The sequence below is a fragment of the Agelaius tricolor genome, unplaced genomic scaffold (genome assembly GCF_023055355.1).
Source record: "Agelaius tricolor isolate 1412-34295 unplaced genomic scaffold, bAgeTri1.0.p SCAF_11, whole genome shotgun sequence".
Lineage (NCBI taxonomy): Eukaryota > Metazoa > Chordata > Aves > Passeriformes > Icteridae > Agelaius > Agelaius tricolor.
Window position 1 is genome coordinate 12,901,414 of NW_027269271.1, and position 14,746 is coordinate 12,916,159.

A 14,746-nucleotide genomic window follows, 5' to 3' on the forward strand; every position below is an offset into this window, starting at 1 on the left:
GGCAGCCCGCGGGGGCAGGCGGTCTGTGCCGAAGCCCGTGTGCAGTGTTAACCCCGGGCAGCAAGCGGAGAGAGGGTAATAGAGCGGGTCCTTACGAACCCGTGTGTAGGTGTGATGGGAAAAAGAAAGGGAGCGGCCACCTTTTATTAGGCACCGAATCTCCTGAATTATAAGTAGCAAAACCCCAACGCCGTAACACTAGGCTGGTTGGGGTTTTATTCTCTGGTACAGCGTTTTGTTCGTTACCGTGTAAGCGGTGCCGATGCGTGCGGAGGCACGGCAGAGCGTGACTGCCGGAGCGGCACCGGGCGGTGCCCAAAGTTCCCGCTGTCCCCGCAGGAGCAGGAAGCAGCATCCCTTTGGGTTGAGGGGCTGGGGCTGAGGGAGGGGCTGCTGCCGGGCTGCCCCCTCGCAGCCGCCGCCTGGCTTCCCGTGAGGTCTCCCTGGGATCGGGAGTGAGAGAAGCAAACTATGAAGTTGTGCCCGAAGAAAAGTTGCCCGACTGGAGAAGTCGGGGGGATCCTGAGTGTCGCCACCCGCTCAATCCTGTTTGGTCCTGGGTTCTTCCTGCTTTTTCTGCAAACCCAGGGGAAGGGCAGGGTTTGCTAGGAAGCTTGCCGTAGTCTTATGCAGACAAGGGGAGAAAGGAAACGACACGTCTTCAGAGCGGCACCTCGCCTTTTTCAGTCTTCTCATCTCCTGGCCAGGGTTGGAATGGAGGCTGAGGGCGGCCTGAGCAGTGCTGGTGCCGGCTCTCCCCACTCGTAGCCCCTCCTAAAGAAAACACGTCTGAGCCCTCGTGGTGAAGAACCAAACCCAACAAAACTTGGATCTTTGTCGGAGAGGGGCCGGGGGCGCCGAGCCCGGCGGCTCCGTCCGTGGGGCGCTCGACAGCGGCGGAGCGCTCGCCGCGGCTGGGACTTGACCTGCAGAGGGCAATAGTTGGACGCAAATGCCAACAAAGGCAGCGGGGCTCGCTGGCTCGGCGCCGCGGCCGGGACCCGAGAATGCTGTGTAGGTAGGCAGCAGTGCTTAATTAACGTGTATTGAAACAAAAGATCGGGTAAAGTGTTTGGTTTGTCTTTAGGCTATGTTTTTAAGGCTATTCTAATTCATAACTGTTAGACTTCTTTAAAGATATTAACACCAAACTTCCAGGAAAATCATGGGGTTGACTCCACAATTACCCTAAATGATAATTGTTTACCGGAACGTTTACATTCAGCTGCTTGGATTCGTATTATTTGCGTTATTTTTCTTTGCGACTCAGACAGGAGATATGGAAACGAAGGGGAACTTTCCTAATTATTGTAGCGATTGTCAGGGCGACCGCGCAGACTTTGTGGGAGGAGGCGGCAGGCGCCCGGCGCCCTGCGCGGCGGAGCGGGGCCATTGTGTGCGGGGCCGGGCCCCCTTCAGCACCGGCGGGCGGACAGCTCCGGCCCGGCCCGCAGCCTCCGCTCGGGGCGGGCGCATGGGAACTCGCCTTCGCCTGCCCTAGTAGTCCTCCTCCCCGCTGGTAATGGATGCACCAGGGAATGGAAAAGAGCTCACTTTGTCTCCCCGTTGGTGCGTGTAGATGCGGCTGCCGTAGGCGTCTGTGGCTTGTGTACATACATGGCTTTAATAATTATACATAAGGCTCTATAACCTCATAATTCAGGAAAGACTAGAAAACGCGACCAAATTGGCGTGTTGGCAGCAGGGGTGATCGCAGGTCTGGATGCATACTCTTCCCAACTCGCCGCCCCCTCCCTCCCCCCCCCATCATATTTATCTGAGATTATGTCAAATTTCAGTGATCGGAAATGTCTTGCCCAAGCCCCATTCCTGCTGGGAAAAGTCAAAAGGGTTCCTGGCATTAACTCGACCTTGCATCATTCCTGATGAAATTAGAAGAGCTACTTGTTTAGAGCTTTGCTAAGGATGCGCTTTGGTGACAGTAAGAAGTAAGGAATTTGGGGTTTAACCCCACATCTGAGCAGGATCCATCTGCTTTCACTGGCTGCAAAGCCTGAGACCAGCACTTGAAAGCGCCTTAGACCCGCAGTCCATTTTTCACTTGTCTTTAAGTGCAAGCGATGGGAATTGCTAACCTCGGCTAAGAAAATTTCATTTTCCCCATCCTGCTAAACGGTTCTGGTCGACATATGTTTGTTATCAGAGAGAGGTGCTATGAACACAGAGCCATTTTCTTAGCAGCTCTTTGACTCTGTGTTACCATAGTCCCACACGGCATTGGTCCTTTCCCGTTGGGAAGTCATGAATAAGAGACTATGAAGCTTGCACGTCAGATCTTCCTCAATTAATCCACCATTAGCATGTTTGGGATCCTCTACTGGATGGTTAACAGCAGCTTTGGTAACTGTATGCTGTCCATACCCAATTATGCTCTGCTAAAAATGAACTCTGCAGAAGAACCTTCCTGAGCTGTCAGTGTCTCCCGTTTTCCTATTTTAACGCTTGTGTGTAGTGGCAGGCGACAGATGGTGTAGATCAGATCGATTTGATTGCATTAGGCGATTTTTTTTTTCCTCCTCTCCCCCCCGACTCCTTTTCTGGAAGCCCACATTCATCTGAGAGGCGATCGCCGGGGACATGGGAAGCAAGAGCAGCCGCCGATGTGTGAAAGCAACGAGACATGGCCAGCCAGAGGCGCCGGGGTCCCTTCACGGGGTTTGTTAACATGGTAATCCGGCACCAGGAGAGAAAGCTGCTTTCTGCTGCCTAGAGCCCATTCCCCATCACACATCAGATGACTCCCTGGCTTTACACACAGTTGGAGTTCTGCTCGAAACCTGGATTTAAAGGGTAAGCGCTTCAATAGAGGTGGATTTCTGGTGGTTATTTGGGTAGGTGGCAAAAGGAGCGATCTTCCAGCAATTTTAAAAAGAGGCTCCCTTTGAGCAGGCATGAATATTTTCTTCCTTTCTTTTCTCTCTTTTTTTTCTTTTTTTTCCCCGGTGCCCCCTCCCCTTTGACCAGAGAGCCCCCTAAATCAGAACAATTTCTCACACGGAAAGACATCGCGCCTCTCTATTGACGGATGGGATCAATATTCCCCCCTCTGAAATTTGCTTTTCGTAGAGAGCCCGAGCTCTGCTCAGACCTTCGCTGCTGATAGCTTAATTGTTTTAATTCCCTCCATCCGATCCCCCTCCCTTCTGTGTGTGTGTGTGTGTGTGTGTGCGGTGTGTGCGTCCCCCTCCGCGGGCACGGCAGAGGAGGCGGAGGTGCTCCCCGGGGCCCTTCCCTGGCCCCGCCGGGCTGGCGCTCCGACACCCGGGCTCTTTTTGCGCGGAGCGGGGCGGCAGCGCCGATAAACATGGCTTTCCGGAGCCGGTGAACAAAGGTATTTAGTGCCGCGGCGCGCCGCCACGGGCACCTCCCGCACGGCGCGGAGAAGGTGCGAGCGGGCAGCGCGGCGGGGGCTCGGTGCCCCGGTGCCCGGGGCGTGCGGCCGCCGGGAGCGCCGGGGCCGGGGCGGGCAGGGGCGCGGGGCTGGCAGGGCCCGGCGGCGGCAGCGGCGGCCCCGGGAGCGGCGCGGCGCTGTCCGCGGCCGCGGGTGCTGAGGGGCCCGCGGGTGGGGGTGCGGCGGGCCGGGCCGGTGCGGGGCGGCGGCGGCGGGGCTGGGCACGGGAAGTTTCGGCAGGCACTGTATTAGCGGGAGTAGTGGGGGGGCTGTTGTTCGGGGAGGGGAAGGGCAGTGTCAGATGGACACAGCGAGCACAGCGCTGGCGCCGCGCGGGGCTGCTTTTCCCCGAGAATCGCATTCTTTAATATTAAAAAAAAAAAAAAACCCAAAAAACAAACAAACAAAAAAACCCCAGCCCTACGCAAAGTTTGGATTTCTGCCTAATTCTCGATGCATTTGTGGAGCGCCTCCCAATTTCGGAGAATATCAGTCTAGGGTATCAGTATAGACTGTTTTCGCCATGACTCGGTACATTTCACTTTTTCAAACGGCTTTTGTTCAAGTTGAAGGAAACCCACTGCATCAGTTATTTGAGTTCCAATGCCAGCTAATGGGGTTACAGCCTTCAGTTTCACAGCGGGGAAAAATTACAGTGTTTGTTATTTACTTTCCAGCTGCCATTTAGAATACGACTAGAAAGCTTGCTCTGTTAGAGGATACAGGAAATAATACCTGAAACGAGATTAAAATAGAGGAGAGTGGTGTGTTGGAAATAATTTTTAAATTATTTAAGATAATGTAGCTATCAAAGTATTTATTTTCTCTTTCACTGTTTTTCTCATTTCTTTCAAATTCAAGTAAGAGTCTGTGATACAAAACAAATGCTGTCTTCTCGTATGTTTTCATAGGAAGCATAGTGGTAATACGTCAACGGAGGCAAGGGCTCATGTTAAGGAAGAAATCTGTAGAAAAAGCGAGCATCTTGTATTAATTTCAGTTGGAATCTAATCAACAAGCTGGTCAGTCACCGAGTGCAGTGGATAATGAGGGCTGTGTGTGCTGCATAATTACTCATGGCTGAAGAAGTGCGGAGTACCCCTGCTCTGCGCGGGTTCGGACCGTGTGGTGCTAATTTCATTGCCCCCTCCCCGCCACTCACACGGAAGCTGTTCTTAGCATCAAGAGCCGGGGTGAAATAGCACGGAGAAGTTCTTTAGCGCTAGGTGAAGTGTGCAGTGCCATGACGTTGCAGAGATCCTTTCTATTTAGTTGGCGAACAATAAACGTTTATTATCACCGCGGCAGATCATCAGACAAAGCTTCCCCCTCCCGCCTCCCCCAGGCACGAGCGCTGCTGATAAGGGAACTGCTCCGGGTGACAGGCAGAGCCGCAGGCGCCATTCGGAAATAACTTCTTTTATTATTGTTATTTTTTCCCCCGGTTCGCCTTTTGCAAACCCTGGCAGGGCGGCGGCAGGTGTCAGGGCGGAGGTGCGCTGCTGCCGCCGCCGCCGCCCCCGCCCGCGCCGCGGAGCCGCCTGCCCGGCTCGGCGCTCGCAGCCGCCCGGCTCCGCCGCTCGGGCACACGCGGGGAGCGGAGTGCGCTCAATCTGTACTTTGAAGCCCTTTTCGCCTTAGATTTTGATGGCTCTAGGAGGCCTGACAGAGGAGTGCCTCTGCTGAGATCGGAGCCTTTGCTATTTTTTTCTTTGATTTTTTTTTTCCCTCTCCATCGCCTTCCTTTCCACCCTCCCTCCTCTCGGTAGCACATCGAGTCAGTGTGAGTCAGGACTTGTAAAATGCATTTCCAAAGCCCAGATGAAAAGTCTCTCAGGCGTGTCTGCTGCTTTATCGGAGCCTTCCCAAGCCCACCTATGCAAACAGATTTGTAATATTTGTGTGCTTAACCGTGCATCTCTTTTACAGGAATCTGTTGCTGCGTATGACATCTCTCGCAAGCTCCCAGAGAGAATTGATGGAGCATACAGCTAGGGAATAGGATACCAGAGAAGCACAGAGAAAGAATCCAAGCAATCACCAGGTAAAGTCAGCCTTACTTTGATTTATTTCCTTTCATCTCGCCTGCAAGCTCTTGCCCGCTCCAGTAAGGGAGCAGGAGAGCAGAGGGACTGTACGTGTCTGTATTAAATGCCTACTCCTCTCGTTCGCTTCCTTAGGATGGGAAGGTTCAGCGTCCACTGGATATGGGACAAGATCGCTTGGCAACCCTTGTGGATTCTCCTTCTTCTGGAGGCGAATTATAGTTATGGATTTATTGTCCCGGTGCAGCACTTCCACCAGCAGCAGCAACAGCAGCAGCTTTCTGACTCTCTTCGGTGACGGGTATTCTTGGGTGGATAATACGGATTACGTTGTTATTGCTTAAGAATACGCGTAGTCGAGGAGAGTACCGGCGGCGGGCAGGCAGGCAGGCAGCGCGACCGCCCCCAGCCCACCAGCTGGCTCCTCACCTCCTCTAGTTGCCAAGGTAGCACCTTTTCCATCTTTTCCTACGCTTTGCAATGTTTCATTCTGTGTCTCTGCCCGGGCGGGGGGAGCTCGAACGCCCTGTCTCTTGCGGAGGGGGTGCCCGGAGTGTGTGTGTGCGTGGGAGCAAGCCCAGGGCTGGGCCAGCTCCTCGGCAGAGGGTGGCCGGGGCAGCCGCGGGCTGCGCCTTGGCGGGCAGCGCTCCTTCGGCTGCTCCGGGGCCGGGGAGAGGCTCTCGCCCCGTCCGGGCAGCCCCGGTGCCCCGGCACTCGGTCGGCAGCCCCAGCCCGCTCCGTCCGCGGCCCCTCGCCCCTCTCCGGCGTGGGGCGCGGATGGGGATCCGAGGCGGCCGGCCTCGCCTCCCTGGGCTCCCTCCCACCGGGACACGGGGTGCCCGCAGGGCCCCGGCTCCGTCCGCGCCCCCGGCAGAGCCCGGGCTGCCGCCCCGCCGGCGGGCACGGCCCCGGGCCCGCAGCAGCCGGGCCGTGCGGGGCTGGGGGTGCCCGCGGGCGGGGAGGTGCCGAGCACCCCGTGCTAGCGGCGCCAGGGAGGGACACCTGCACGGCCAGAGCGCCCGATGCCCGGGGAAGCCCCTCTTCCCCGGCTGCCGAGGGGTTCGGCCATCCAGCGGGGGCTGCTCCTGGGGAGCAGTTTGAGGCCGCTTGCTTTCAATGGGAGCAATGCTCCTCTTGCTCTTTTATCCTCACCCTGCAACCTGGGGAGGGCAGGGTTAGGAATCCACCTTCACACCAGCTCCAGCCCAGCAGAGTTTATCAGCTTCTGAGGCTCCAGATTGAGACACACGTTCAGGGCCAAAGCTGAGGGGTTTTTTTCCCTCTGCAGCTCAGGTGGTGGCTTATTTGTGTCCTTTTCTAGAGCTCAGGACTCCTCAAATGCTACTTGCAGCTGGAGAGGTGGGAGACACAACTAAGGGATGTTGATTCCCATAACTGGCCAAGATGTGCCCCATTGCTTTAACACAGAAAAAGTGCATCTGTCCTGTCTAATCTCAGCAGCAGGGTACAGGATTTCGTTAAAACCCTGATCGGTCTTTCAGATGTTGTGCTTAGGAAAATCCAGGCATAGCATTCATAGTTCTGGTCTTTTCCCCCTGCTCCTCTGCCCACAAGCCTGGCAGAGAAAAGGAGCAGGGTGTGATCGTGCCTGTGTTCTGCCATTCAAGGCCTCTCCACATGCCCATATCATCCCAGGTCTTGTTGCCATGAAGTCATAATTGTGAGACCAGATTTCAGCCTTAAGTGAATTAGATTAGAAGCCATTTTAAAGCAAGACCAGGAGTCCTGTGATAAGACAGACTTTTTGAATGCATCCTTCCCCAACCTCAGCTATGATGGGGCTAGGAATGATTTTTAACGTAGACAAGCCAGACATGGGGTGATCATTGAGCGTGTGAGGTGGGCTGATGGAGAATGTCTTCCTCTCTGTCTTTTGCTTAGAGATTGAAAGGCTGTCGATGTTCTACTTAATAATTTCCAACAACTGCCAGAGCAATCTTAGTCTGTTGCCTTTAGTAGTGAGTGGAGCGCTCGTTGTAACACAGACGTGTGGATCTGTTATTCTTTAGACACATCTTTGATGCTAGCACTCTGATCCTCGTGTTTCTCTAATACCACTTGAAAGCAGATTTTTTTCCTTGTAGTTTAGTATGTTCAACAGCCTCAGAAATAATGTTAAGTTATGCTTTAAAAAGACACAATCAGCTGCTAAATCGTAGTCAGCTCAGCACCATAACACAGCCACATTCACAAATGCTGCAGGAACAGCGATGGAAACACTATTTTAAAATCCAGGTTTGTATTACAAACCTTCCTCTGGTTTTACAGAGCTTTTAGTTTACGTTTTCCATTGAGTCATGACTTAGAATATTATTAAGAGTTCCCATTTCATCACATAAAGGGCGTGGATTTGTTTGCTCTTTGCTTGGTTGAGTACCTTGTGTAGTATGTATTGGACTGGTACCCGTAAATACAAGCTTAGCAAATGGTTCTTTATACTGGGTTTCTTCTAGTTGCTTTCTGTAAAGCATGGTGAGATGGTTTTGCTGAATAATGCCTTAATGACAGGGCTGATGCATTTTTAATGCATGTACTCTTTGTCATTGTCAAAATTAACATTTTGATGATTGTAGATTTCTCTTCTCCAAAATCTTTTGGGAATTGCTATGCTATGTGGGTTAAAAGAGTGAAAGTGTAGGATCTGACTGGAGAAATACTGGATATGCTCACCAAAATGATTCTAGAATATTGTGTAAATGCTCAATGTGGACTCTTGCATGATGTTTCCCAATAGCATGACCTCAGAGGGACTCCCCCCATTTATTAGCAGTTCCACAGGTCTGTCACATATACACATAGAAGGACAGAAGGGGTCATTTCTGAACAGAAGACGTCTAAGTAGTGACTGTTCATAATATGGGTCTGATCCTGGCAATGCATGCAGCTTCCACAGGACTGCTCAGGAAAGCAAGCTTGCTCACATTAAATCCAAAATATTTAGGGCCAAATCCTACTATCCAGTGCAATAGTGAAGTCCCAATTGATTTCACTGTGGGAAAGATTAGACCCCTACTGAAACAGATTTTTTACAATGCTACACTTCCTACTTTGCTTTAGAAATTGCAAATCCTGTGTGCTAAAAAAAATAACTCTAAAACCTTTCTGCCTCTAGTAGTTTAATGATATTTCATTAATGGAAAAAATTACTCTAAAAGTTTATAGTGGAACATAGTAAGAAATTACTTTATAAATAAGAGGGTTTAATCGTACCAGTATGAGCAATTCCTAAGACATTTTAGAATGAGGTTTGTGGCAGCACCAACTGTGCTTTAAAAGCTATTTTGGTGAGGGCATATTTAATTAATTCAGAACGCTAAGTTTCTGTTTTAAAATGGATTTTGTAATCTGCGTCCTGGTAGAAAATTAAATTAAAAAATTACCCCAAAAATAATTACTTGAACTTAGCCTTGTCTTTAAAGGCCATAATCCTATGAAGATTTATATCTCTGGGTAATTTTCTCTGCTGGAGTAGCCTTGGAGGCTGCTGCCATAGGTAAGTCTTTGTCACGCCAGGGCCCCCAGAGCAGCACAGGAGGTTGGTGGCAGAGCAGATGCTGGTGTGGCAGCAGCCCTGGTGCAGTGCAGGTGACACTGTGACACTGGCTGTCCCCTACCCTGCTCACCCTTCCCAGAGCAGGGAGCTGCCCAAGGGCCGTGTCCCCGGGCACATCATGCCCCGTGGCAGGAGTGGGAGTACAAAGAGTAGTTTTGGTCCCTGCTGTCCTGGGCAGGCAGGGTCACAGCCCTGCCTGGGTCTGCCCATAGTGAGAAGCATTTCTCTGCTTAGCAGTACCCTAAATTAAGTGCTGGGGACTGCCATTGGACTTCAGGTGCTCTTTTCAGAAATAATTAAAGCTACAGCCCTTATGTATGTATATATCCCTGAATGGTATAAATATACATGCATACACGCAGGCACCCCTCTCTGAATTCAGAGAGGCTAGAGCATAGCAGAAAAGCCCCATTCTCCCAGACCTGACAGAGGCACAACACCCACTTACCTCAGCAGGGGCCGTGCTGTTGCAGTGCGTATTTATGACCTGTGTTATGATTCCTCTTGCTGCTGCAAATTTGCCTAAAATAAATGCCCACAGTGTTGCATGTAGATGTGTACAGTTATGCAGATGCTTTAACTTTCTGCTTTTAAGACTACATATGATTTGAGGGGAGCGTAAGTTTTCTTCCCATGACAAGTTAATGTCTTTCGTGTCAGTTTAGGTGGCTTCTAGTGTTCATAGGGTTTTCTTGAGGAAGCTGAAAACAGTAATATCTATACATCCACACAGCTCCACACATACTTTGCAGCTGTGAGAAAAAGCTAACTAGCCTTTTTCTCTGCCTTTTTACATCACGCTAGCCATAATGTACACAACAAATTTTTATGCACTTTTTTAAAATAGATCACCTCTTTACATACACAAAAGGCTTTTTCTTCTCTTCCTTTTAATAGATTACTATTTTTCTGAAAAGCATCGCCCCCAGGTATTACCCATAGCTGTTATGACACCTCACCATTTAGTGTTGTACTGGTAAATCATAACACTCATTATTAAGAGCCATAAATTTTTACCAGAATCATCATCTACGTCCTGAAAGCTTTAATGGTAGAAACATTTCCTGGGCTAACGCCCATGATGATTACATGCTTTTTATTGCTATCATTTAGTAACCAAATTGCTCAAAAATCAAAGGACTTGATTATCCCATACCTGCAATGCATAGTGCTATTTATAAATGTTGGCTCGATAATAACAATGACTCAAAAGAAATTTAAATGACAGGCCAAAAATAAGTAGTCTAAAAGTAAAAAAAACAAGCCAGAATTCATAGAGGGGATAGAAAGAGTCTGACTGCAAAGGACAGAGAGGATCTTGAGGAAGGTAAAGAGAAGAGTCTAGGAGGTGATGGTAGAAGGTAGATGTGACCCAGCTTTTTCAGAGTCAGAGGGCAGAGGAGAGGTGAGCCACCAGGGACTGTAGGTGAGGAGGCATTGCAGTGTGGCGCTGGAAGTATGTACCAGAAGTGTTGAAACCAGGGCTGGAACATCACACAAGTTTGGTAGTTTGCTTCTTGGAAAAACAGTATCTAGTTATAAGCAGACAGCAAAATATGAGGTGAAATGTTCCAGAAACTAGAGCGGGTTGATTGATGGGAAAAATAAGAGCCTTGAATATATACCTGAAAGGTGGTTTATATATATATTTTTGTATACACACACACATATATATATGACTATACATATCTAGCCAAAATTACATAATAATGCCCATATAGATAAATGAAATGAGTATCCTGCTTTTGAAATTGTTCTCCTGCAGAAACCAGCAGGAAAGCAGTGTAGCCTGGTGTGTGCAAATAGACCTAGAAGCTATGTATGGAGAAAATGCGGCATGGCTATCAAGAAACATTTCCTTTCAGTGAACCCAATACCCCTCTAGCCAGTGGAGATGATATAAAGCAACAGAGCAATCTCCAGGCAGGAAAGCCCTTGCCTAGGAGATGTAAAATTAACTTGGCCAAGACACAGCAAGCAGCAGTCACCTGGGAGGACTGGAGAGCTGTCTGGGGAGGCCTTCTTGCCTCTGACTGCTGCAGCACAGCTCCGTGGAGCTGAAATGGCTCCGATAATTTCTCAGTGCTTTATACCACTAGAAAGAAAGGGCTAGGCCCACAAGAGGTAACTTACACTTTCCAAACTACTCAAGAGTATTTCAGATTAAGTAGATCTTTTATCTCTTTTGGGATCAGTTGTCACCACCGTGTTGTTCTGTATCAGCTCATCTGAGTTGCATGCAATGTACACCCCTTTCACATTATTGCATGAGGCATGAAATGTTGGAAAAATATAGCTGACTTTAATATTAATGGCTGATTCATAACCTTGTTAGTAATATTAGCAGTTCCTTTACTAAATCAGGACAATACCACAAAGTTTATTAATGATCACAGGTCAAGCCAGTCTTTTAAATCATTGGAAATCAAAGATAAAGTGATCAACATGGGGCTGGTCTTCTCTAATTGGAGAAAGAGGAACATTCTGAACCAGAACAGTACAGCATGCAATTGTGCAGCCTGTTACCAAAAAAAGAACCATCTCACTGCATCTTACAGAGACATTTACATAGATAATGTAGATTTCATATGACTACTCTTAGATTATCTGATAGTAAGAGCGGTGCAAATATTCACATTCTCCTAAAAGATGCCGATAAAAAATCAAATAAAAAGGCAATTACTGCATTATTAAGGATTTTTTTTCTTCAATTTAGTAGAAAATAGTAAAAGCAGGGGGAGGCTTGATCCTTCTCACCATCTGGAAACTCTTCCTTTAACAATCATTCTTCAGGAGATAACTTACCTAGTTACTCCAAGAAAATGCATCTCATGTTACCTCTTCATCAATTTGCCATGATACATTCTTCTGTTTTACAGTTTATTGCTTGCTGTTTTACTGGAGCAACACTTATTACAGTCTTGATGATCTAGTTGTTAAAAATGACCGCTATGGTAAAAACTGTTTCTTGTTCCCCTACCTTCCTCCACTGCCTTGCTGTCTCTCTTCCTGTTCACAATGTATGCAAAAGATTTGAGGGGATGGAAGAGATTTTCTGTCTCAACATGTTTTATTTTAGAAATCTCAGGATCACTCAATTTCCTAATTTTTTTTGATGAAGGTCTTGAATTATAGAGGAGAGCAGTGGAAACTTTCTCAGACCTCAGCTTAAGAGGTCGTGATTTTTCCATTTTTAAGAAAGAGACCTTTTTCCCCAAGTGTTTGCCAGGGTCTGAGTTATGCAGAACACAGTAACAAAATTACCTTCAAGGTTTCAGTACAATCCTTTCTGGTTTTACTTCTCATTGTCCTTTGTTGTGTTATGACATCTTGTGGCTGTCCTATCATGTGTCACACATGTGATAACATAAATCCATTTGCCTTCAGTTGTTCAAAGAACCCCTTGATGAAAGCTGCATCTGCAAGTCCCTGCTCTAGGAAGCAAGAGCCAAACCCACTCCCTTTTGCTCTTCTTGTTTAGATGCTTGTCATTTCTGTCTATTTAAATTCTTACCAGCAAAGGAGGCAGGACCAGTCTAGACCTTTGGTTAGAGATGAACATAGACATGTTTAGTTTTCTTTTTCTGGAGCTGCAGTGAGGCAGTGCTGCTCACTCTGTTCCAGCCTCCCTGGTAGAGAGGGAGGAAAAACTCCAACGGGGGAAAGAATGCTGAATGGGCGGGATGAGAAATCCAAGGAAAACAAATCAAATAAATAAATCCACACACACAATACCTAGCTAGGCTTTTCAGGTTTTAGTTTTTATCAAATGCAACTCTCTTTTAAGTATTCCACGTTTCTTGAATGCTAAGCTTAAACATGTGCCATGTAGAGAGGCTCAGAACAATAGCTCTGCTTTCTCTAATAAAATCTCTCTTCTGAGATTAACTCTGGAGCTAGCAGTGAGGTCAGTGTTTCATTTCATATAAGTCAGCTCATGCTGACAAGGGTCTGGCCTTCTTAGTGATGGGCCGTTTGCTGCTCAGAAGTGTGAGGAATGGCTTTCTGAAATATCGATAGCTCGCCTTCACTAGAGTTCCTGATCAAATTTAGCTGGCAAGTATCAATGTGCTACAGCCAGACTGCAGGGCTGAGATGCTCAGGCTTGGGCCAGCTGCTAAGGTCTGCTTCCTAAATCAGAGGCTAACTCTTCCATTAGTGTAAATCAGTGGTTTATAACGATGTCAAATGAGATTTGTGTCAGAGTGGCCCAGACTACAGCCCAGTCTTGGGATTTGAAAAGGAATAGAAAAATTAGGCTGCAACCATTAGAATTCTTTTTTCATTTGGTTTTGTTGTGCATATTTGTAAATGTGCCTATACACATATGCACACATATGCATTTTGTTCCCATGGACTTGTGGCCGTGTGGCTGCCATTTAACATGGACCTAAGAGCACAGAATCTTCCTTCTGGTGTGGTTTGATTGACATGTGCAGAGATCTCACATAAAGGCTCTGGGATCCCGCTTTTCATCCATAAAAGGAAAGCAGGCAAGCTTCATCCCTGGCTAAACCCTTTGCACAATATACATCAATAATGAGGCAGCATCTATTTATACATTGCTCACTGGAAATGACTGAATTCAGACAGAAGCTGGTGAGGCAGCCTGAGCTCCACCAGCCTCCATGGAGTCTATTGTTAGTACCCAGGATGACTCCTCAGGCAAATGGAGAAGAGAGGCACGATTTGGAGCCTACCATGCCACGGGAGGAATACCAGCTTCCACACTTGGCAGGCGGTGTCTCCTCTCAGAGAATGCCTTCTCTGGCTCTGCCAGAACCCGGCAGTCATGGAGGAGGAACGCAGGAGAAATGGTCACAAGAGCTGCTGCTCCCCAGGCAGTGGAATGCTGACTTAGGTTTACCCACAGGGTGAGAGCTCCCTGCCTTTTTTCAGGAGAAAAGGACATGTCCAAGAGGGAATGGGAGGAAGGCAATTCTACCTTCATACACACTGATGCCGTCTTGCCATATTCTTGCAGAAGGTTTTCAACAATATTTCTTTACCTAGAAAAAGAAGGATGCAGTAAAAAAGCCCCATTCAGCATTATGGCATTGGTTAGGTACGTCTGTGTGCCAATTGTCCACCAACACATATCTGTGATGATGAAAACTGGCTTGTCTGTGAGACATTTATCATAAATAAGGTATTCAGAACACCTTAGCAGAGCACAATCCAGACAGTGCTTTTGCTCCATATCCTTCTTCACTCCTGCTTTCCTCTGTGGCTCTTGTGTACTTTGCCCATATGTTCTGAAGCTATTTTGTTTTCAGTTTTATGTAAATTAGAAGAATCAAGCTCCTCTGCTTGCTAAATTATAAATTGAGTGGAAATTGGCCGACTCTCTTTAGACTATGTAAGTTATACAAGATGTAAGTAATCAAGCTCAGCAGGCTGGGCTGGGGAGGGAAAACACGTCAATAGCATGGGCCACGTGAGCTGTGTCCGTGTGTCTCCGTGCACTGCTGCTTGCCTTTGCAGCCTCAAATATCTCTTTGCTCTAAAGTGCCAATCCAACTCCTTTCAGACCATTCTCCAAGATGCAGGTTTATTGCCTCCTTTGGTAGTTTGCTCGGTATATTCACTACACCTTGTATAAATTAACTGCTCTTAAATGCCTGTTTCCACTCTCTTGCTTTAGGATCAGAGTAGATTCAGACTGCCTCCTCTGGGAGCACTGATTCATTTTCCTTCCCTTCTTCCCCTGTAAGT

The 14,746-nt window shown here is 48.2% G+C and overlaps 1 long non-coding RNA gene across 5 annotated transcripts in view; it reads left to right on the top strand.

Moving 5' to 3' along the window:
* The first annotated feature begins 321 nt into the window (after nt 1-321).
* LOC139594298 (uncharacterized) overlaps nt 322-14,746 on the top strand; it is a 46,384-nt gene continuing 31,959 nt past the window's right edge. The window contains exons 1-4 of one of the 5 annotated variants that reach the window (XR_011680580.1): nt 322-1,018; nt 2,566-2,811; nt 5,342-5,456; nt 5,593-5,758. This is a non-coding gene — a long non-coding RNA (uncharacterized lncRNA). Of the gene's footprint in view, nt 1,019-2,565; nt 2,812-3,240; nt 3,353-4,856; nt 5,196-5,341; nt 5,457-5,592; nt 5,759-14,746 lie in introns of those variants that run through there. The other 4 variants (XR_011680578.1, XR_011680581.1, XR_011680582.1 and 1 more) reach the window with 4 other exon arrangements.